Source organism: Hyla sarda, chromosome 3 (assembly GCF_029499605.1).
Source record: "Hyla sarda isolate aHylSar1 chromosome 3, aHylSar1.hap1, whole genome shotgun sequence".
In the NCBI taxonomy this organism is placed as follows: Eukaryota; Metazoa; Chordata; class Amphibia; order Anura; family Hylidae; genus Hyla; species Hyla sarda.
Window position 1 is genome coordinate 4,563,936 of NC_079191.1, and position 22,401 is coordinate 4,586,336.

Below are 22,401 nucleotides of genomic sequence, written 5' to 3' on the forward strand. Positions count from 1 at the left end.
TGGTGGTTGGACTATGGAGGACCCCAGGACAGGCAGGGGGAGAGAAGCTGGCCCATAGGGACCTATAACACTGCACACACTGATCTCTTATACTGATCATTGTTATCCCATAGGGACCTATAACACTGCACACACTGATCTCTTATACTGATCATTGTTATCCCATAGGGACCTATAACACTGCACACACTGATCTCTTATACTGATCATTGTTATCCCATAGGGACCTATAACACTGCACACACTGAACTCTTATACTGATCATTGTTATCCCATAGGGACCTATAACACTGCACACACTGATCTCTTATACTGATCATTGTTATCCCATAGGGACCTATAACACTGTACACACTGAACTCTTATACTGATCATTGTTATCCCATAGGGACCTATAACACTGCACACACTGAACTCTTATACTGATCATTGTTATCCCATAGGGACCTGTAACACTGCACACACTGATCTCTTATACTGATCATTGTTATCCCATAGGGACCTATAACACTGCACACACTGATCTCTTATACTGATCATTGTTATCCCATAGGGACCTATAACACTGCACACACTGAACTCTTATACTGATCATTGTTATCCCATAGGGACCTATAACACTGCACACACTGATCTCTTATACTGATCATTGTTATCCCATAGGGACCTATAACACTGTACACACTGAACTCTTATACTGATCATTGTTATCCCATAGGGACCTATAACACTGCACACACTGAACTCTTATACTGATCATTGTTATCCCATAGGGACCTATAACACTGCACACACTGATCTCTTATACTGATCATTGTTATCCCATAGGGACCTATAACACTGCACACACTGATCTCTTATACTGATCATTGTTATCCCATAGGGACCTATAACACTGCACACACTGATCTCTTATACTGATCATTATTATCCCATAGGGACCTATAACACTGCACACACTGATCTCTTATACTGATCATTGTTATCCCATAGGAACCTATAACAGTGCACACACTGATCTCCTATGCTGATCACTGGCATGTATTAACACGCCTGTGATCAGCGTTATTGGCGCTTGATTGCTCCTGCCTGGATCTCAGGCATGGAACAGTCATTTGTCGATTGGACACCGAGGAGGCAGGTAAGGGCCCTCCCGGTGTCCTGCAAGCTGTTCGGGACGCCGCAATTTCACCGCTGCGGTCCCGAACAGCCCGACTGACTAGCCGGGATACTTTCGCTTCAGAAGCGGCCGTCAGCTTTGACCGCCGCTTCTAAAGGGTTAATACCGCACATCGCCGCGATCGGCGATGTGTGGTATTAGCCGCGGGTCCCGGCCGTTGATGAGCGCCGGGACCGACGCGATGTGATGCGGGGTCGCAGCACGACCCCGCTTCATATCGCAGGAGCCGGCGCAGGACGTAAATATACGTCCTGCGTCGTTAAAGGGTTAAATCATTGATCTGCAGCGGCCTCTGCGGGGGTGGGGGGGTTTGGTGGTGGTTTAATAGCCTATAACTTATACCGAAATATCGGTATAAGTAATCTGCAATCGGACTGAAAGGTCACAGATTATCGGTATCGGCCCTAAAAAATCGATATCGGCCAATCCCTAGTCTTGCCTAGTATTACCGCAACAATTACATCGCCCTGTTCTGAGCGCTATGACTTTTTATTTTATCATCTACGGAGCATGCGGGCTCGTGTTTTGTTCTGTAATCTGTACTATTTAGCGGTAACAAACCGTAAAAAAAAAAGCATTCCATCATATACCATGGTGTACAGTGGCAGGTCTGTCCACTTTAACCCCTTATCACAGACCGCCATATGTGTTTAGTGGCTGCGTTCTGACGACGTGGCGAGGTCAGGAGCCGAGCTCACTTTATAGATGGCGAATGCTGTCAATGGCCGATATCACTGATCTTCCTACTTTGGCGGACGCCCCTGTAGTCAGAGATTGGCTGAACGGGCTGTCACTGCTGAGACAAGTCCGCTCACCGCTAATGATGGACGTCAGCGATCATTGTGATGTTTGTCAGTTAACCATTTAGATGCTGTGATCAATGTCGATCATTGACAGGTGCCATAATGACAGGTGTTGGGGTTTTGGGGGCACTTATCAGGCAATGCGTTAAGATGGTGGCTGGAGGCTTTCTGCATACCTCCGTGCCAGCCACAGATCCTCTACTCACAGAGGGGGAGATTTATCAAAACCTGTCCAATCAGATCGCTTCTTTCATTTTTAACAAGGCTTCTGCAAAATGAAAGAATCGATCTGATTGGTTGCTATGGGCAACTGAGCAACTTTTTCATTGCACAGGTTTTGATAAATTTCCCCAAGAGTGACTATTTTACCGTCCAGTGCTAATCTAGTGATTGCTTATTATAGTCCCCCACTTCTGTGAATTAAATGGGTACTCCGCCACTAGACATCTTAACCCCTATCCAAAGGATAGGGGATAAGATGTTCAATTGAGTGGGTCCAGCCCGATCTCGGCTGCGGCACCCCAGACATCAGGTGCACGGAGCGAACTTCGCTCTGTGCCGGATGACTGTCGATGCAGGGCAGAGGCTCATGACGTCGCAGTTACGCCACGCTCATGATGTCACGGCCGTGCCCCCTCAATGCATGTCTATAGGAGGGGGGCACTTGGCATTCGTATAGAATGCTGGGAGTGGGCGGCAGGGGTCGTGACATCACAGCCGCGCCCCTCATGACATCACATCACACACCCTCAATGCAAGTCTATGAGAGGGGGTGTGGCGGCATTCATGCCTCCTCTCAGACTTGCATTGAGGAGGCGTGGTGTGATGAGGGGCGTGGCTGTGTAGTCACGACCCCCGCCACCCTGCTCCAAGTGTTTGGAACAAAATGTACCGAGTGCTTGGGCAGTGGAGTACCCCTTTAACCCTTTGTAAAATCCGCTCCAGAGGGGGACAATAAAATAAATCAACCTCTCTCTTACTTTCCTTGCTGCCACCTGAATCACGGTCCTCGATTCACGGTGTCCATGGCTTCCTGGTTTGGGTGACATGAAGTCACATGGTAGGTTGACCAACTAGCAGCTGAGGAGGGACAATAATTGAATAAGCAGTCGTGTGATGTCACCCTAACCCAGAAGTGTCAGACCATGTCTGCCAAGTTCCGTGATTTCGCTGGCAGTGCCGGAACGAGGAAGGTAAGAGAGGGTGTTTAGTTTTTTGGGGGGTTTTTTCACTGTCCCCTCTAGGGATCGACCGATATCGGTTTTTTAGGGCCGATACCGATAATCGGTGGAGGTTAGGGCCGATAGCCGATAACTTATACCGATATTCCGGTACAAGTTATCGGCTATTTATCCCCCCGCGACACCGCTGCAGATCATTGATTTAAAGCGGGCACTTTAAATCAATGCACTTCAGTGGCTTTTGCAGTGCCATAGGCCGCCGCCGCCACCCGCTTCTCTCCCCCTGCCTGTCCGGGGGTCCTGAGTCCTATCACTGCCCCCGCGAGCAAAACCACCCCCCCCCCCCGACCCGCCACACCGCGAACGCCCCCCCCCCCCCCCGCACCGCCCCCGCGACCCGCCGCACCGCCCCAGCCCCATTGCCTCCCCCATCCCCGGTTTTATAATTACCTGTTCCCGGGGTCCACTCTACATCTGGCTCCGGTGGCGTCCTCCTGAGCTGTCACTGTGCGCACTGACGGTGACGTCACGTCGCGCACGTCACGTCACTCGTTATTGCGCACAGCGTAACGCAGGACGCCACCGGACCCAGAAGTAGCGCGGGCCTCGGGAACAGGTAATTATAAAACCAGGGATGGGGGAGGCAATGGGGCCGGGGTGGTGCGGTGGGGGGTGCGACGCGGTGCGGCAGGTCGGGGGGGGGGGGGGCGGAGGGACGGTCGCGGCGGGTCGGGGTGGTGGCGGGGCGGGGCGGTGCGGGGGCAGGGCATTATCGGCTTATCGGCAAGGTAATTGCCGATACCGATAATGCCCAAAATCGTGATTATTGGCCGATAATCAGTCGATCCCTAGTCCCCTCCCAAAGCAGATTTTACACTGTTTTAATTCCATGAAGTACCCATTCAAAAAGAGTAAAAAATATGTTTTTAAAAATTCTTATTTTTGGCCATTTCATATATCATAAAAAAATGTATAAAAAGTCCCATCAAAGATGAAACCAATAAAAACTATAGATCACGGTACAAAAATTGAGCCATCATACATCCCCCTATATACAGAAATATATATAAAAAAAACTTATAGGGGTCAGAGAGGAGGATTCTTAACCCCTCTCTGTGATTTAACCCCTTCCCTAATAAAAGTTTAAATCACCCCCCCTTTCCCATGAAAAAAATATGGAAACAAAATTAATCATGAATATATGTGGTATCGCCGTATGCGCAAATGTCTGAACTATAAAAATATCATTTTAATTATACCACACAGTCAATGGCGCAAGCATGAAAAAATACCAAAGTCTTAAAATTGTGTATTTTTGTATACCCTAATAAAATTGATTAAAAAAAAGTGATCAAAAAGTCCCATCAAAACAAAAAATGGTACGGATAAAAGCCACAGACCATGGCACAAACAATGAGCCCTCATATAGCCCCGTATACAGAAAAACACATACGTTTTATAGGGGTCAGGACAGGACATTTTTAAACATGCAAATGTTTGTACAAAAAGTTAAAAAATGTATAAAAGTAGTAAAACAAAGTAAAACCTATATAAATTAGGTATCATTGGTTTTGCCATAGATTTTGTGAGTGATGTTATTACAAAGTACAATTGGTGGTGCAAAAAACAAGCCTCATGTTGGTCTGTAGGTGGAAAATTAAATGCGTTATGATTTTCATTTTTCAAGTGAAACAAAACTTACAGTATATAAATTGGTGTTGTTGTAATCATAGGTCCTACAGCTTAAAGAGAATGTGTCATTGTACTGTAAAGTGGGCTGTGTAAAAACTAAACCCCCTAAAGATTGCGGGGATTTTTTTTTATTATTATTATGATTTTTTTAATCAATTTCACTCCACAAATAATTTATATTTAATTTTGCCATACATTTGGTGGTCAATTGAGTGATGTTGGTCAAGCATAAAACAAGCCTCATATGGGTCTGTAGGTGGAAAATTGGAAGAGTTCTGGATTTTAAAAGGCCAGGAAAAGAAGAAAATGATAAAATGAAAATGTGCTGCGTCATCAAGGGGTTAAAGGGGTACTCCGGGGAGCTAAAACCATAGCCCATCCTTTCCCTCTCACCAACCTATGTATTTGTCTAAATATCATTCATTAGCTATATAGAGAAGTTTCCCTCTATCAGCTGTCACTTACAAGCAGGGAGTGAGGAAATGACATCATTATCAGACCCACCTTGTCTTTCTGTAAAGCCCTCACTGAGACAATCCCCCACCCTCCTGGTAGACAAATACCAGGTGATTTCTGTCTTCACAGGCACACCTCCCCTGCCCCTCCCCTCCCTGTGTGAGGCTCTTGCCAGTGTCTCCTGTGAAGATTCTCAGTCACAACTCAGCACATAACACTGCTCTTTTCTTTATCACTGACTGCTGCTATTAAGAGTATATCATGATTTATTGATAAGGGAAAGGAAAATAAAAGACATGTACAATGTGTGCTGCTGACTGTGTTTACAACAACACAGCATGCACAGATAGTAAAAGCAATTGACCAGCAGCCATTACACAGAACTGCCCTGACTGCTGGGAGTTGTAGTCTGGGCTGCAAGTAAGGAAAAAGAATATAAAGGAGACAACAGGGGACACAGGAGCTGGCAAAATCACAAAGATAACTACAGGGAACACAGAATAAGTATTGTGGTGGCTTAGGGGCATTTTTATTAACTTACCTGGAGCACCCCTTTAACTCCTTGGGGTCGGAGGGCATACCTATACGCCCTCAGCCCACTCCCTTTCTGGTCCCGCGGTGCCGCGCTATTAACACTTTAGACGCAGAGTTTAAAGTTGAACGCCGCGTCTAAAGTGAAAGCAAAGCACTGCCGGTTAGCTCAGGGGGCTGTTCGGGATCGCCACGATGAAATCGCGGCATCCCGACAGCTGTCAGGACAGCAGGAGGGTCCCTACTAGGGATCGACCGATTATTGGTATGGCCGATATTATTGGGCGATAATCACGATTTTGGGCATTATCGGTATCGGCAAGTACCTTGCCGATAAGCCGATAATGCCTCGCCCCCCGCACCGCAACCACCCCTCCCCCGACCCGGACCGCACCACGACCGGCCCCCCAACCCGCACCACGACGCTCCGCGTCGCACCCCCCACCGCACCGCCCCCATTGCCTCCCCCATCCCCGGTTTTATAATTACCTGTTCCCGGAGCCCACGCTACTTCTTGCTCCTGCTGCGTCCTGCGTTACGCTGTGCGCAATGACGAGTGACGTCCGCGACATGACGTCACCGTCAGTGTGCACAGTGACAGTTCAGGAGGATGCCACCGGAGCCAAATGTGGAGTGGACCCCGGGAACAGGTAATTATAAAACCGGGGATGGGGGAGGCAATGGGGCTGGTGCTGTGCGGGGGGGTCGGTCTTGGTGCGGCGGGTCGGGGGCGCGGTCGTGGGTGCGGTGCGGCGGCGCTCGCGGTGTGGTGCGGCGGGGGGAGCGGTGGCTGTGATCGGTCTCAGGACCCCTGGACAGGCAGGGGGAGAGAAGCGGGTGGCGGCGGCGGCCTATGGTCCCTACCTAGTCCCTACCTTCCTCCATGCTGTCCGATCGCCGAATGACTGCTCAGTGCCTGAGATCCAGGCATGAGCACTCAAGTGGCAGAATCATCGATCACTGGTTTCCTATGAGAAAATGAGCAACTGTGGCATTGTGTGTTTGGGAATTTCCACTTGTGGTTATACCAATTACCGGTATGTGCTTATAACTTTAATTAGAAAAGGGGATTTTAAAAAAAATATACATGTTTACAAACATTTCTATTTTTATTATATTTTTAGGGGACTTTAAAATGCTTGATCACCTTACGTGGAACCACTGTAATGCCCTAAGAATAGCGGATAAAATCTAGTAAGTGATTTAGAATTTGAGTCAAATGAGTGAAATCCTGATTTATTAGATCGTATCCTGGGGGCTTGAGTCGACTCTGCCTCTAGCTCTGATTATTATATGGTGATTATAACCTTTTGGCCATTAAATGTTGCTGTATATCGGAACAGGTAGAAGCTTCTGTCATATTAGTTGTTCTTTTTGCCCTTACAAACTCTCCTTTGGTAAGTTACGTATGATATAGCTGGGATGTAAAGCTTGGTCCCTACACAATCAGCTTTCCTCAAGTATATATCAGAAGGTATCTAATACCCGTAACTGGTAATCCAATAAAGTCTATTACAAATGCAATCTATCTAGATGTGCAAGTACATGACAAATTCTCCTACCTAAGTCTGCTGTCACAAAGAAATAATTTAACCGCTTAACCCCTTAAGGACCAAGCCCATATTGGCCTTAAGGACCGGAGCGTTTTTTGCACATCTGACCACTGTCACTTTAAACATTAATAACTCTGATGCTTTTAGTTATCATTCTGATTCTGAGATTGTTTTTTCGTGACATATTCTACTTTAACTTAGTGGTAAAATTTTATGGTAACTTGCATCCTTTCTTGGTGAAAAATCCCCAAATTTGATGAAAAATTAGAAAATTTTGCATTTTTCTAACTTTGAAGCTCTCTGCTTGTAAGGAAAATGTATATTACACATTTTTTTTTTGATTCACATATACAATATGTCTACTTTATGTTTGCATCATAAAATTGATGAATTTTGACTTTTGGAGACACCAGAGGGTTCAAAGTTCAGCAGCAATTTTCCAATTTTTCACAACATTTTCAAACTCACTATTTTTCAGGGACCAGTTCAGGTTTGAAGTAGATTTGAAGGGTCTTCATATTAGAAATACCCCATAAATGACCCCATTATAAAAACTGCACCCCTCAAAGTATTCAAAATAACATTCAGTCAGTGTTTTAACCCTTTAGGTGTTTCACAGGAATAGCAGCAAAGTGAAGGAGAAAATTCAAAATCTTCATTTTTTACACTCACATGTTCTTGTAGACCCAATTTTAGAATTTTTGCATGTGGTAAAAGGAGAACATTTCTCTCGAGTAAGGACATACCTCATATGTCTATGTAAATTGTTCGGCGGGCGCAGTAGAGGGCTCAGAAGGGAAGGAGCGACAAGGGGATTTTGGAGAGAACATTTTTCTGAAATGGTTTTTGGGGGGCATGTTGCATTTAGGAAGCCCCTATGGTGCCAGGACAGCAAAAAAAAAAACCCACATGGCATACCATTTTGGAAACGAGACCCCTCGGGGAATGTAACAAGGGGTAAAGTGAACCTTAATACCCCACAGGTGTTTCATGACTTTTGCAAATGTAAAAAAAAAAAAAAAAATTTACCTAAAATGCTTGTTTTCCCAAAAATTTTACATTTTTAAAAAGGGTAATAGCAGAAAATAGCCCCCAAAATTTGAAGCCCAATTTCTCCCGATTCAGAAAACACCCCATATGGGGGTGAAAAGTGCTCTGCTGGCGCACTACAGGTCTCAGAAGAGAAGGAGTCACATTTGGCTTTTTGGAAGCAAATTTTGCTCTGGGGGCATGCCGCATTTAGGAAGCCCCTATGGTGCCAGAACAGCAAAAAAAAAAACACATGGCATACCATTTTGGAAACTAGACCCCTCGGGGAACGTAACAAGGGGGTAAGTGAACCTTTATTCCTAAAATGCTTGTTTTCCCAAAAATTTAACATTTTTAAAAAGGGTAAAAGCAGAAAATAGCCCCCAAAATTTGTAACACAATTTCTCCCGAGTACGGCGATACCCCATATGTGACCCTAAACTGTTGCCTTGAGATACGACAGGGCTCCAAAGTGAGAGCGCCATGCCCATTTGAGGCCTACATTAGGGATTTGCATAGGGGTGGACATAGGGGAATTCTACGTCAGTGATTCCCAAACAGGGTGCCTCCAGCTGTTGTAAAACTCCCAGCATGCCTGGACAGTCAGTGGCTATCTGGTAATACTGGGAGTAGTTGTTTTGTAACAGCTGGAGGCTCCGTTTTGGAAACAGTGGCGTACCAGACGTTTTTCATTTTTATTGGGGAGGGGGGCTGTGTAGGGGTATGTGTATATGTAGTGTTTTTTTACTTTTTATTTTATTTTTTGTTAGTGTAGTGTAGTGTTTTTAGGGTACAGTCACACGGGCGGGGGTTCACAGTAGTTTCTCGCTGGCAGTTTGAGCTGCGGCAGAAAATTTGCCGCAGCTCAAACATGCAGCCGGATACTTACTGTAAACCTCCGCCCATGTGAGTGTACCCTGTACTTTCACATTGGGGGTGGGGGTGGGGGGGGGACATCCAGCTGTTGCAAAACTACAACTCCCAGCATGCGCTGACGGACTGTACATGCTGAGAGTTTTAGTTTTGCAACAGCTGTAGGCTCCAGCTGTAACTCAGTGTTTCATAACCAGTGTGCCTCCAGCTGTTGCAAAACTACAACTCCCAGCATGTACGGTGCATGGTGTACGGTGACTGCTGAGAGTTGTAGTTTGCAACAGCTGGAGGCGCACCGGTCGTGAAACACTGAGTTAGGTAAAAAAAAAACTGAGTTTTACAACCATTGTGCCTTCAGCTGTTGCAAAACTACAACTCTCAGCAGTCACCGACAGCCAATGGGCATGCTGGGAGTTGTAGTTATGCAACCAGCAGATGCACCACTACAACTCCCAGCATGCACTTTAGCTGTTTGTGCAAGCTGGGAGTTGTAGTTATACAACAGCTGAAGGTACATTTTTCCATTGAAAAAATGTGCCTCCAGCTGTTGCAAAACTATAAGTCCCAGCATGCCCATAAGGGAATGCTGGGAGTTGTGGTTGTCTGCCTCCTACTGTTGCATAACTACAGCTCCCAGGATGCCCTTTTTGCATGCTGGGAGCTGTTGCTAAGCAACAGCAGGAGGCTGTCACTCACCTTCTACTGCTGCTACGGGACACAGGTCAGTCCCTCGCCGCCACCACCGCTGTTCCTGGGGCCCCGATCCCAACATTGACGCCGGGGATCGGGGTCCCCAGCTCCCGGGGTCTTTTTCCCGCACCCGTTCACGTCCTCCGGAAGAGCGGGTTGCGGGAGTGACACCCACATCAGGTGCCCTGATTGGTCGACGAATCAGGGCGATCGTGAGGTGGCACCAGTGCCACCTCACCCCTGCTGGCTATGGCTGTTCGGGGCCGTCTCTGACTGTCACTGGAGACCCGATTGACCCGGAATCCCCACAGATCACTGGGCTGAATTGTCCAGCGATCTGCGGCCATCGCCGACATGGGGGGGGCATAATGACCCCCCTGGGCGATATGCCGTGATGCCTGCTGAACAATTTCAGCAGGCATCCGGCTCCGGTCCCCAACCGGCGTATGGATACGCCCTCGGTCCTTAAGGACTCGGAATGCAGGGTGTCTCCATACGCCCTATGTCCTGAAGAGGTTAAGGACCCAGCCAATTTTCAGTGTAGGACACGGCCATTTTTTGCACATCTAACCACTGTCACTTTAAACATTAATAACTCTGATGCTTTTACCTTTCATTCTGATTCCGAGATTTGTTTTTTCGTGACATATTCTACTTTATGTTAGTGGTAAAATTTTGTCGATACTTTTATCATTTCTTGGTGAAAAATTCCAAAATTTTGCATTTTATTTTTTTACTTTGAAGCTCTCTGCTTATACGAAAAATGAATATTCCAAATAAATTTTATATATATATATATATATATATATATATATATATATATATACACACATATACAATATGTCTACTTTTATGTTGGCATCATAAAGATGTCATGTTTTTACTTTTGGAGACATCAGAGGCTTCAAAGTTCAGCAGCAATTTTGCAACTTTTCACAAAATTTTCAAAATTGAAATTTTTCAGGGACCAGTTCTGTTTTGAAGTGGATTTGAAGGGCCTTCATATTAGAAATATCCCACAATTGACCCCATTATAAAAATTGCACCCCTTAAAGTATTCAAAATTACATTCAGAAGGTTTGTTAACCCTTTAGGTGTTTCACAGGAATAGCAGCAAATTTAAGGAGAAAATTCAAAATCTTCATTTTTTACACTCGCATGTTCTTGTAGACCCAGTTATTGATTTTTTACAAGGGGTAAAAGGAGAGAAATCTTCCTAAAATGTGTAACCCAATTTCTCTTGAGTAAGGAAATACCTCATATGTGGATGTCAAGTGTTCGGCGGGCGCAGTAGAGGGCACAGAAGGGATGGAGCGACAATTGGATTTTACATAGTGAGTTTTTTTAAATGGTTTTTGGGGGGCATGTCACATTTAGGAAGCCCCTATGGTGCCATAACAGCAGAAAACCCACCACATGGCACACTATTTTGGATACTACATCCCTCAAGGCATGTAACAAGGGGTCCAGTGAACCTTAACACCTCACAGGTGTTTGACGACTTTTCGTTAAAGTCGGATGTGTAAATTATTTTTTTTTTTCACTAATATGCTAGTTTTCCCCAAAATTTTTAATTTTTACAAGGGTTAATAGGAAAGAATGCCCCCCAAAATTTGTTACCCCATCTCTTCTGAGTATGGAAATACCTCATTTGTGCACGTCAAGTGCTCTGCTGGTGCACTACAATGCTCAGAAGAGAAGGAGTCACATTTGGCTTTTGCAAAGTAAATTTTGCTGCAATGGTTTTTGGGGGCATGTCCCATTTAGGAAGCCCCTATGGTGCCAGGACAGCAAAAAAAAAACAAAAAAAAAAAAACACATGGCATACTATTTTGGAAACTACACCCCTCAAGGAACGTAACAAGGGGTACAGTGAGCCTTAACACCCCACTGGTGTTTGACGACTCTTCCTTAAAATTGGATGTGTAAATTATAATTTTTTTCACTAAAATGCTGGTTTTCCCTAAAATTTTACATTTTTACAAGAGGTAATAGGAGAAAATGACCCCCAAAAAAAAAATTGTAACCCCATCTCTTCTGAGTATGGAAAAACCCCATGTGTGGATGTAAAGTGCACTGCGGGCGCACTACAATGCTCAGAAGAGAAGGAGTCACATTTGCAAATTTTGCTGAAATGGGGGGGGGGGGCATATCACATTTAGGAAGCCCCTATGATGCCAGGAGAGCAAAAAAAAAACACATGATGTCCTATTTTAGAAACTACACCCCTCAAGGAATGTAACAAGGGGTACAGTGAGCCTTAACACCCCACAGGTGTTTGATAAATATTCATGAAGTGGGATGGGAAAATGAAAAATTGGATTTTTTTACACTAAAATGCTGGGGTTATCCCAAATTTTTCATTTTCACAAGTGGTAAAAGGAGAAAATGTCATTGTAAATGTGTAAATACATTTCTTTGGAGTAAGGACATACCTCATGTCTGGGCGTATACGGCATGCACACCGGTCTCAGAGGTGCCGGAGATCAGTCAGGGTCCTTGAGCTTTGGCTTTCTCCTACGGAGCCAGAACAGTGGGACCCCCCCTCAAGGGGCACTACATGGGGTAAATAACTGGGGTACACTAATAACTAAAATGGTGTACAGTGGGACATAAAATTATAAATTATGTTCCCAGAATGATGACCCAGAGCATAGCCAAAACTAAAAAATATGCCCACCCCAAACCCCATGCTCTGAATCATCATTCTGGGAATGTGATGTGTGTGGCCGTCCCTGACTTGTTGCCTCAAATGCGCACCCCGCACAGGTGGAGAGAGAGCGCTGCGCATTTGAGGCAACATAAAAAGTCCCCGATGATAGTGACTCAGTGACCCATGACCCATTTTTTGTAAAAAATACCCCCAGAGGTCTTATCAGTTTTTTTGTTTTTTTTTTCAGATGAAAAAATTTAGTACTGCATGGAAGTGTGATACTCCCTGAAGCAATCCTTAATGCAGAGGCCCAGATGATCGGGGCAAGTGTCACATTGAGTGGTGGTGTCCTTCCGGATCCCCCTCCTGTCCTTCTGAATCCCCCTCTTGTGACACACTCTGCATCTTTTCTGGGTTCGTCCCTTCTTTCCAGTGTGGGGGACTTCACCTGGAAAGTGTTGGCCTGGGACGATCCTGGCACCTATAACTCCAGTTCCTTGGGAAGTCCGGCCTGCTCTTTCCCAGTCTCCAAAGATCAGGACCTTTAGGAATTCTTCTTTGAACTGGAGGAATGTCCCTGTGTTGCCAGCTTGCTGGGACAGTACAAAAGAGTTGTTCATGGCAACCTGTACCAAGTAGACCGCAACTTTTTTGTACAATACGCGTGTTGTGCGCAATGCCATGTATGGCTTGAGGACTTGATCAGAAAGATCAACTCCCCCCATATACCGATTGTAGTCCAGAATACAATCGGGCTTGAGGATCGGTGTTGTGGTACCTCGCACAGGGACAGGTGAGCTACCGTTACCATGAATAGTGGTCAGCATAAGGACATCCCTCTTATCCTTATACTTGACCAACAACAGGTTTTCATGGGCAAGGGCACGGGACTCAGCCTTGGGAATAGGTGTCTGGATCAAATTTAGAGGGAGGCATCTCTGGTTTCTCCGCACGGTCCCACAAGCGGACGTCGATCTGGCGGCAAGGGATGTGAAGAGAGGGATGCTGGTATAAAAGTTGTCCACGTACACGTGGTAACCCTTATCCAGCAATGGGTGCACAAGCTCCCAAACGAGTTTCCTGCTAACACCCAGAGTGGGGGAACAATCTGGGGGTTCAATACGGGAATCTCGTCCCTCATATACTCTAAACTTGTAAGTGTACCAGGAGGTACTCTCACAAAGTTTATAGAGCTTCACGCCATATCGCGCCCGCTTCGAGGGAATATACTGGCGGAAGATGAGTCTCCCCTTAAAACTGATAAGAGACTCATCTACCGAGAGGTCCCTGAGCGGTACGTAGGCCTCCAAAAATTTGGCCCCAAAGTGATCGATGACCGGCCTCACTTTGTAAAGCCGGTCATAGGTGGGATCACTTCGAGGTGGACATGCCTCATTATTTGCATAATGAAGGCATTTCCGAATGGCCTCGAGCCGCTTCCGTGTCATGGCCATATTGTAAAGCGGGGACTTGTATAGGACGTCCCCGCTCCAGTAGTGCCTGACACTAGGCTTTTTGTCCTGGCCCATATGCAGCAAGAGGCCCCAAAATGTCCTCATCTCTGCTGCATCAATGGCACGCCATTCATTGGGCCTGGCCAAAAAAGAATCAGGGTGGTGGGCGATGAACTGCCTGGCGTACAGATTCGTCTGCTTCACCATTAGATTGACCAGGCAGTCACTGAAAAAATAACTGAAATAGTAAATTTCAGTGAACCCGGCCATGTCAATCCGGATTCCGGAGTTGCCAACAAACTCCGGAACCCGTGGCTGATGACCCTCTGGGGGTCTCCAGACAGGTTCACCGGAAGGGGGCTCCGGTAAACTTGTCTGGGGGGTCGGACTCCTAGTACCAGCGGCATTGTCGCTTGTACTAGTGCCGGCCACTGGGCCACTATCATGGGGGGTGCGTGGCCTCGCCTGGCGGCGTCTCCGCCGCCGTACAGGGGACTCATCATCAGTACTAGATGATGAGGAGGACGATGAAGAACACAGGAATGTTGGACCTTCATCGTCCTCACTGGCAGATACGGAATCGGAGGCAAGAAAAGCGTATGCCTCCGCTGCCGAAAATGCTTGGCGAGCCATCGCCTTTTTCTACGGTGGCATGGGGTGGTGGTGTCGGGGGGGGAGTGTTGGGGGGGGGGGGTATGTACTGTGTGTGATTGGTGTAACTATAAACTGTGGGGGGGGAAGCCCTAATAGGATCGGGGTCACACTGAAAAATTGCGGCGGACCCTTGGGGACCTATTAGGGGGGCGGGGGGGGGGGGGGTTACTTTTTTTAACTTGTATTTAACTTTTTTCCCTACCTTTCCCTGGATTGTATTCATTCCCTGTTCTATGGGGGCTTCTTTTCTTCTGTGGGGGCTCCAATCTCAGCAGAGGGGGGGGGGGGGGCGGTCTTCCTCCAGCAGCTCTGACCGCTGACTGAACCCAGCCAGCCGTCGGAGCTGCAGGAGGATACGGTTAACCCCTCCCCTGCCGGCTGCTATTGGCTGGATGATCGTCCAGCCAATAGCAGCGCGAAATTGCCACCTCCCCATAGATACGGGAGGTGATCGGGGGTGTATCCTACACCCCCGATCACCTTGTATCTCCGGGTCAGCGGGTCACCAGTGACCCGCATCACCAGAATCACAGCGATTCACAAGTGTGAATTCGCTTGCGTTTTTTGCAATCGCCGACATGGGGCGGTCTAATGACCCCCCTGGGCGTTTGCAGGGGATGCCTGCTGAATGATTTCAGCAGGCATCCCGGTCCGATTCCCGCCCGTCGGGGACTGGAATTGTGCTCCAGTGCGCATTGCACTCCATATTCCTCCATCGTCCCCACCCCCTTCATTGTTATGATTATGAATGCTACGGGTGAGCACTCTGCTCTTTGTGCGCTCACCCCTGGCATATATTGGCATATTTATGAAAGGGGTGAGGCTGACAAGGGAATACGGAGAAGGCATGGGGAGCTGGGGGAGCCGGGTGATTCTACCTTCCCACAAGGAAACAACTGATACTATCAATCAGCAATGAAATTGCAGATATTCTATGACACCTTACTCCATAGCCTCAATGTGTATTCCTAAGAACTACAATAATCCTCAATGTCTACTGTATAGCAGTGTTATTGGGTGGCTTTGGACTAAAGGAAAGAGAGTAAAAAGTACAAATTTACAGTAAGTAAAAATGTCACTTTCTTTTACATCCTGCAGCAGCAGCACCAATGGGGATATAGCCACTAACCATTAAAGGGGTTATCCAGGAATTGAAAAACAGAGCTAATTTCTTATAAAAAAAAAGGTGTGATATTATAACCTTCAATGGAACTAACTGTTGAACCACACCCAACCCCGAGACACACGGGGAGCGATGTTTGAAAGAAATTAGCTCTGTTTTTATATTCCTAGATAACCCCTTTTAAGGGAGTAGTTTTCCACTGTGTTCTGTACAGTAGTACCACTCTACTGAATGCTAGTTGTTCTGGTTCTCTGTTAGGCTGGGTTCACATCACGTTTTCCCCATACGGGAGCGCATACGGCAGGGGGAGATAAAACCTCGCGCTCCCGTATGCCTTCATATGCTCTACCGTATGTAATTCATTTCAATGAGCCGGCCTGAGTGAAACGTTCGGTCCGGTCGGCTCATTTTTGCGCCTTATGCGCTTTTTCCCCGGACCTAAAACTGTGGTCGACAACGGTTTGAGGTCCAGTTGTAAAAGTGCATACGGCGCAAAAATGAGCAGAACGGACCGAACGTTTCACTCCGGCCGGCTCATTGAAAGGAATTACATACGGGAGCGCATACGAAGGCATACGGGAGCGCGAGGTTTTTGCTCCCCCCTGCCGTATGTGCTCCCGTATGGGAGAAAACGTAGTGGGAACCCAGCCTTCTCCATCCGGCAGTAGTTCACAAACATGTGGAACTGTCTTTGGGTCTTTGTCTCAAAAGTCTAGACAGTAGGGATACATTTCTGTGCACACGAGGTAGACGCTTTTGTGGATTATCTCTCTGTTGTGCTGCTTGTAACAGTTTGTATATATAGTAAAAGAAATGTTCTCACTTTTCCATTTGGATAAAGCAGATAATTTCAGACTCTTGTTCTTTCCTAAGAAAGAATAAACAAGAGATGCTCTTACTTTAATATCTCTTCGGCGCGCTTCACATTGGTATTTAGGGCTCAGGCCCATGTCTAGAGAGTGAAGACCCTTCTCTTCAGTAGAAAGATCAGAAAAAAAGCTGAGTAATTCAATCTGGTTGTTAATGTTGTTGAATATGAGGCTAAGTGCACATCTGTGTTGGAGCGCCATCAGGCTATGTTCACACGATGGAATGTCCGCACGGAACAACAGACTGCAGAACATACCAGCGCTAGGACCGCTCAGAAATAATTTCATAGACGGCAGTGCATTTCCGTGTGGACTCCACATATGGAGTAGACATGTATATTCTTTTTGCGGACACCGGAATTTTTTCTGTACGAACAGTGCCACATTCCATTGAATTCCATTGAAATCAATGAAACTCTGCTGCGGAATCTCTGTGCAGAATTTTAATGCTGAATTCCGCACTGAAATTTCATCATGTGAACATACCCTCACAGTCTCTTTCCCTGAGATGGACGGTCTGTTGCACAATGGACACCAACAGACCCCATTGACTTTAAAGGGGTACTCCGGTGGGAAACAATTTTTTTTTCTTATTTGTAATCAATTGGCTCCAGAAAGTTAAACAGATTAAAAAATCTTAATCCTTCCAGAATTTATCAGCTGCTGTATGCTCCACAGGAAGTTATTTTCTTTTTTAATTTCTTTCTGACCCAGTGCTCTCTGCTGACACCTCTGTCCATGTCAGGAACTGTCCAGAGTAGGAGCAAATCCCCATAGCAAACCTTTCCTTTTCTGGACAGTTCCTGACATGGACAGAGGTGTCAGCAGATAGCATTGTGGTCAGACTTGAAAGAACTACACAACGTCCTCTGTAGTATACAGCAGCTGATAAGTACTGGAAGGATAAAGATTTTTAAATAGAAGTAATTTACAAATCTGTTTAACTTTCTAGCACCAGTTGATTTTAACAAAAATAGTTTTCCACTGGAGCACCCCTTTAATGGGATTTGTCTGGTGTTCCATTTATTTGCAGGATTTAAGAGGAATAAAATCAAAGTCCAAGAATTGGGTAAGAGTCAATAGCTGCTAAAGCCTGCTTCTTACTAATGCATTTTACAGAGATTTATAGACACAATAAAGCAGAACAATAAATGCTTTAAAGGGGTACTCCACTGCCCCAGCGTACGGAACATTTAGTTCTGAACATTGGGTGCGGGCAGCAGGGATCGTGATGTCACCGCCACGCCCCCTCGTGATGTCACACCACACCCCCTCAATGCAAGTCTATGGGAGGGGGCTTGACAGCCGTCACGCCCCCTCCTATTGATATGCATTGGGGGGGGGGGGGTGGCGTGACGTCACGACCCCTGCAGTCTGCACCCATCGTTCGGAACTAAATGTTCCGGACGCTGGGGCAGTGGAGTGCCCCTTTTAAGTCTGAAGAAGAAGCTCAGATGAGGCTTTACAGAGTTGCTCTAGAACAAGACAAAGGTCCCATTTAGGAACTGGATCCAAAACTACTGGGTGAATCATAGGAACCGCCTTAAGTCTCTGTTGTATTGTCTTCTGCAAAAGCCTTTTCCCTAGAGCTGATTACAAAGCCAGAATTTACACTTTAAGGGTAGGTTCGCCCGGAGCGCATCCACAGCGTATTTCACCCTGCAGATGCACCAAGGCAGTCACAAGAGCGAGGACTGCCATTGGCGCATTCGCAGGTGCGGATCTAGCACTATAAAGGTAGAGTCACTTAGAGTGCATCCGCAGTGTATTTTAGGAATAGTATATCAGAGATAATTTCTTCCACAAAAAATGCCCAATACTTACCCTCCATTAACTTCAATGGAACTGAACTGCAAAACCCAACTCCCGAGCCCATGCCATCTTCCGTCACCCGTCCCATGACAACCTGGTATTTTGATGAGTATTTAGTCTTTTCTTCTTTTCTTTTTTATGACATCCCCCACCATTATATTACACCTAAGGGTAATAAGAGGTCTCCTACTATCTCATATAGCTACAGACTCTGACACATACCTGCATTGTCTTACTGCTCTACCTATAGCGCCATTCTGTGGGGTGTTATCAAAAGAAAAGGTGAAGTGTTTTTCAGTTGATTTCTTTCTGCAATTTCTGCACAACAATCAAATCCTGTCCCTACTCAGTTTTATCAGAGTTATATACGTGTGATGTATTATAATTTTCTCTTATCCATACTATGAGTTCTTCTGCTTGTTGTCTTTATGTTGTTTCTCTACTGTTAATTTAAGTCAAATTAACTGTTCCTCCGATACGAACTGTTCCTCTGATACGAACTGTTCCTCTGATACGAACTGTTCCTCCGATACGAACTGTTCCTCCGATACGAACTCTTCCTCCGATACGAACTCTTCCTCCGATACGAACTCTTCCTCCGATACGAACTCTTCCTCCGATACGAACTCTTCCTCCGATACGAACTCTTCCTCCGATACAAACTGTTCCTCCAATAAGAACTGTTCCTCCTATACGAACTGTTCCTCCAATAAGAACTGTTCCTCCCAACCAGGGTGTCTCCAACAGTTGCATAACCCTTGCATTTTTTTTCCTCTGGTCTGTAGCACACCTGGGGGAAGGGTTAATTGATTAACTGCTCTCAGGTGTATAAAACTAACTGGGATACTCTCTTGAGCCTTGCTCTGGCTGAGTCTCTCTGAAGCTTTGGTTTGTATTCTAAAGTGTTTCATCTGAAAAGTTTTATACACAGAAGTTTAAAAAGCAGGAGTTGTAAGCAGGACCCACTGTAACTGTAAGTATTACACTCCCTTGATAAAAGTAGTTTTTCTTAATAGTTAATAACAGCTGTTTGTCACCAAGGATATGGACAGCAGGATTGGAGGTTTTCTTCAGTGCACATTGTGCCACATGTATACATCTCTGCAGCTTCAGGGTGAATACCGCTGTGACAAATGTCAGCATGTCGCCCACCTGGAAGCTCGTATTAGAGATCTAGAGGAGCAAAATGCAACATGAGGGCGATTGACAATCTTACAGAGCAAGCAGTTAGTGGGGTAGAAATGGAGGATGCAGAAACCAGCCAGGAGGCCCAAGTAGGGAGCTGGGTTAATGTAGTTAGAGGAACTGGAAAGGGGGCAAGGAAAAGGAAGGCCACTTCTGCTTCTGATCTCCCAAGTAAAATTGCCAAGTTGGGCAATGATGCGAGGGCCTCAGTATCAGAGATGGCAACCCTAGTGGATACTGGTCTCCCTAACAGCCGGGGGAACAGCTCAACTAGTAGTGTGGGGGATGGTAACGCAGGTAGGCCAAGACAGTTAGTTGTGGTAGGGGATTCTATAATCAGGAAGACGGATAGAATAATTTGTCGCCAAGACCATCTCAACCAAATGGTTTGCTGTCTCCCTGGTGCCAGGGTTCGGCATGTGGTGGAAAGGGTGGACAAATTACTAGGGGGGGCTGGGAATGACCCAGTTGTCGTGGTCCATGTGGGAACCAACGACAGAATACATGGTAGGTGGAGGTCCTTGAAGAACAATTACAAGGACCTAGGTGCCAGGCTGAAGGGAAGGACCTCTAAGGTTGTGTTCTCTGGAATACGTCCTGTGCAATGCGCATCGCAGGAAAGACAGCAGGAGCTTAGGGAGTTAAATGCATGGCTTAAGTCGTGGTGTAAGGGGAAAGGGTTTGGGTTTTTAGAGCACTGGGCTGACTTTTCATTGGGGTACAAACTCTATTCTACGGATAATTTGCACCTGAATGGAAGGGGGTCCTCTGTGCTGGGGGAGAGAATCCTGGAAGGGGTGGCTGAGTATTTAAACTAGGTGAGTGGGGGGAGGATAATAAAGCAAAGAAAGCAGACAGTGGGATGGATAGGTTAGAGAGGGGTCAGGACATAATGGTGGGTGGAGAGGAGTCCTGTGGGGGGAGGTTAAGAGCAGTGGATAAGGAGATCCATGGGTTACAAACCAGCTGTAAAAATAAATGTAGCCCGAAAAACTTTAACCCAAATAATTCAAAAAATTCCATTAGCCCCAATAACTCAATAACTACAATTAGCCCCAATAACTTAAATAGTACAATTAGCCCTTATAACTCAAATAATAACATTAACCCCAATAACTCAGAAAATCCCATTAGTGAGACTATATGTGTAAAACTTAATGGAAATGTAAAGTGTATGTTCACAAATGCCAGAAGCCTAGCAAATAAAATGGGGGAGCTAGAGGCCTTGATACTGGAGGAACATATTGATATAGTTGGGGTCACTGAGACATGGCTGGTGATATAGTTGGGGTCACTGAGACATGGCTGGTGATATAGTTGGGGTCACTGAGACATGGCTGGGGATATAGATGGGGTCACTGAGACATGGCTGGTGATATAGTTGGGGTCACTGAGACATGGCTGGTGATATAGTTGGGGTCACTGAGACATGGCTGGACTCATCACATGACTGGGCCGTTAATCTGCAGGGTTTACATTGTTTCGCAAGAATAGAATGAACAGAAAAGGTGGTGGAGTCTGTCTGTATGTAAGAAGTGGTATGAAAGTCAGTGTGAACGATGCCATAGTGTGTGATGATTCTGAGGAGGTGGAATCACTGTGGGTAGAATTACAAAAGGAGGGAAATACTGAAAAAATAATATTTGGTGTAATCCACAGACCCCCTAATATCACTGAATAGATAGAAGGTCGGCTGTATAAACAAATAAAGAGGGCCGCCCGGGCAGGTACAGTGGTAATAATGGGAGATTTTAACTATCCAGATATAGATTGGGGTCCGGGGTTGGCTAAAACTACAAAGGGGAGAAAATTCCTAAATTTATTGCAGGATAATTTTATGGGCCAGTTTGTGGAGGACCCAACAAGAAGTGATGCCTTGTGGGATCTGATCATTTCCAACAACGCAGAGCTGGTTGGTGATGTAACTGTGCGGGAAAACCTTGGGAATAGCGACCACAATATAGTTACTTTTCACTTAAAATGTAGAAAACAAAGACAGACGGGGAAAGCAAAAACATATAACTTTAAAAAGGCAAATTTCCCAGGGCTGAGGGCTGCACTACAGGACATAGACTGGGGGAGGGGTTCTCAAATACTGATACAGAAGGTAAATGGGACATCTTTATATCAACTCTAAATAACTATACAGCTAAATATATACCAAAGGGGAACAAATATAAACCATTAAAACTAAATCCTACATGGCTGACAAATGAGGTTAAAAGAGCAATAAACAACAAAAAAATAGCCTTCAAAAAATTCAAATCTGATGGGTCAGCAATAACATTTAAACAGTACAAAGAGCTTAATAAAATCTGTAAAAATGTAATAAAAACAGCAAAAATTCAAAACGAGAGACAGGTGGCCAAAGAAAGCAAAACTAATCCTAAATATTTTTTTAGATATATAAATACAAAAAAAACAAGGACAGAGCATGTAGGACCCCTTAATAATGATAATGGGGAGGTTGTCACAGGCGATAAAGAGAAGGCGGAGCTACTGAATGGGTTCTTTAGTTCTGTACATACTATGGAAGAAGGAGCTGACATTGGCCAGGTCAGTGCTGGTAACACATCATGTACAGGTCAGTGCTGGTAACACATCATGTACAGGTCAGTGCTGGTAACACATCATGTACAGGTCAGTGCTGGTAACACATCATG

The 22,401-nt window shown here is 45.7% G+C and overlaps 1 protein-coding gene across 4 annotated transcripts in view; it reads left to right on the top strand.

The window, feature by feature from the left end:
- The first annotated feature begins 6,961 nt into the window (after nt 1-6,961).
- Nucleotides 6,962-22,401, top strand: part of LOC130361114 (whey acidic protein-like) — a 296,171-nt gene continuing 280,731 nt past the window's right edge. For all 4 annotated transcript variants that reach the window (XM_056563690.1, XM_056563691.1, XM_056563689.1 and 1 more), the window contains exon 1: nt 6,962-7,037. The gene's annotated coding sequence lies outside the window, so the exon portion shown is untranslated. The remainder of the gene's footprint in view (nt 7,038-22,401) is intronic.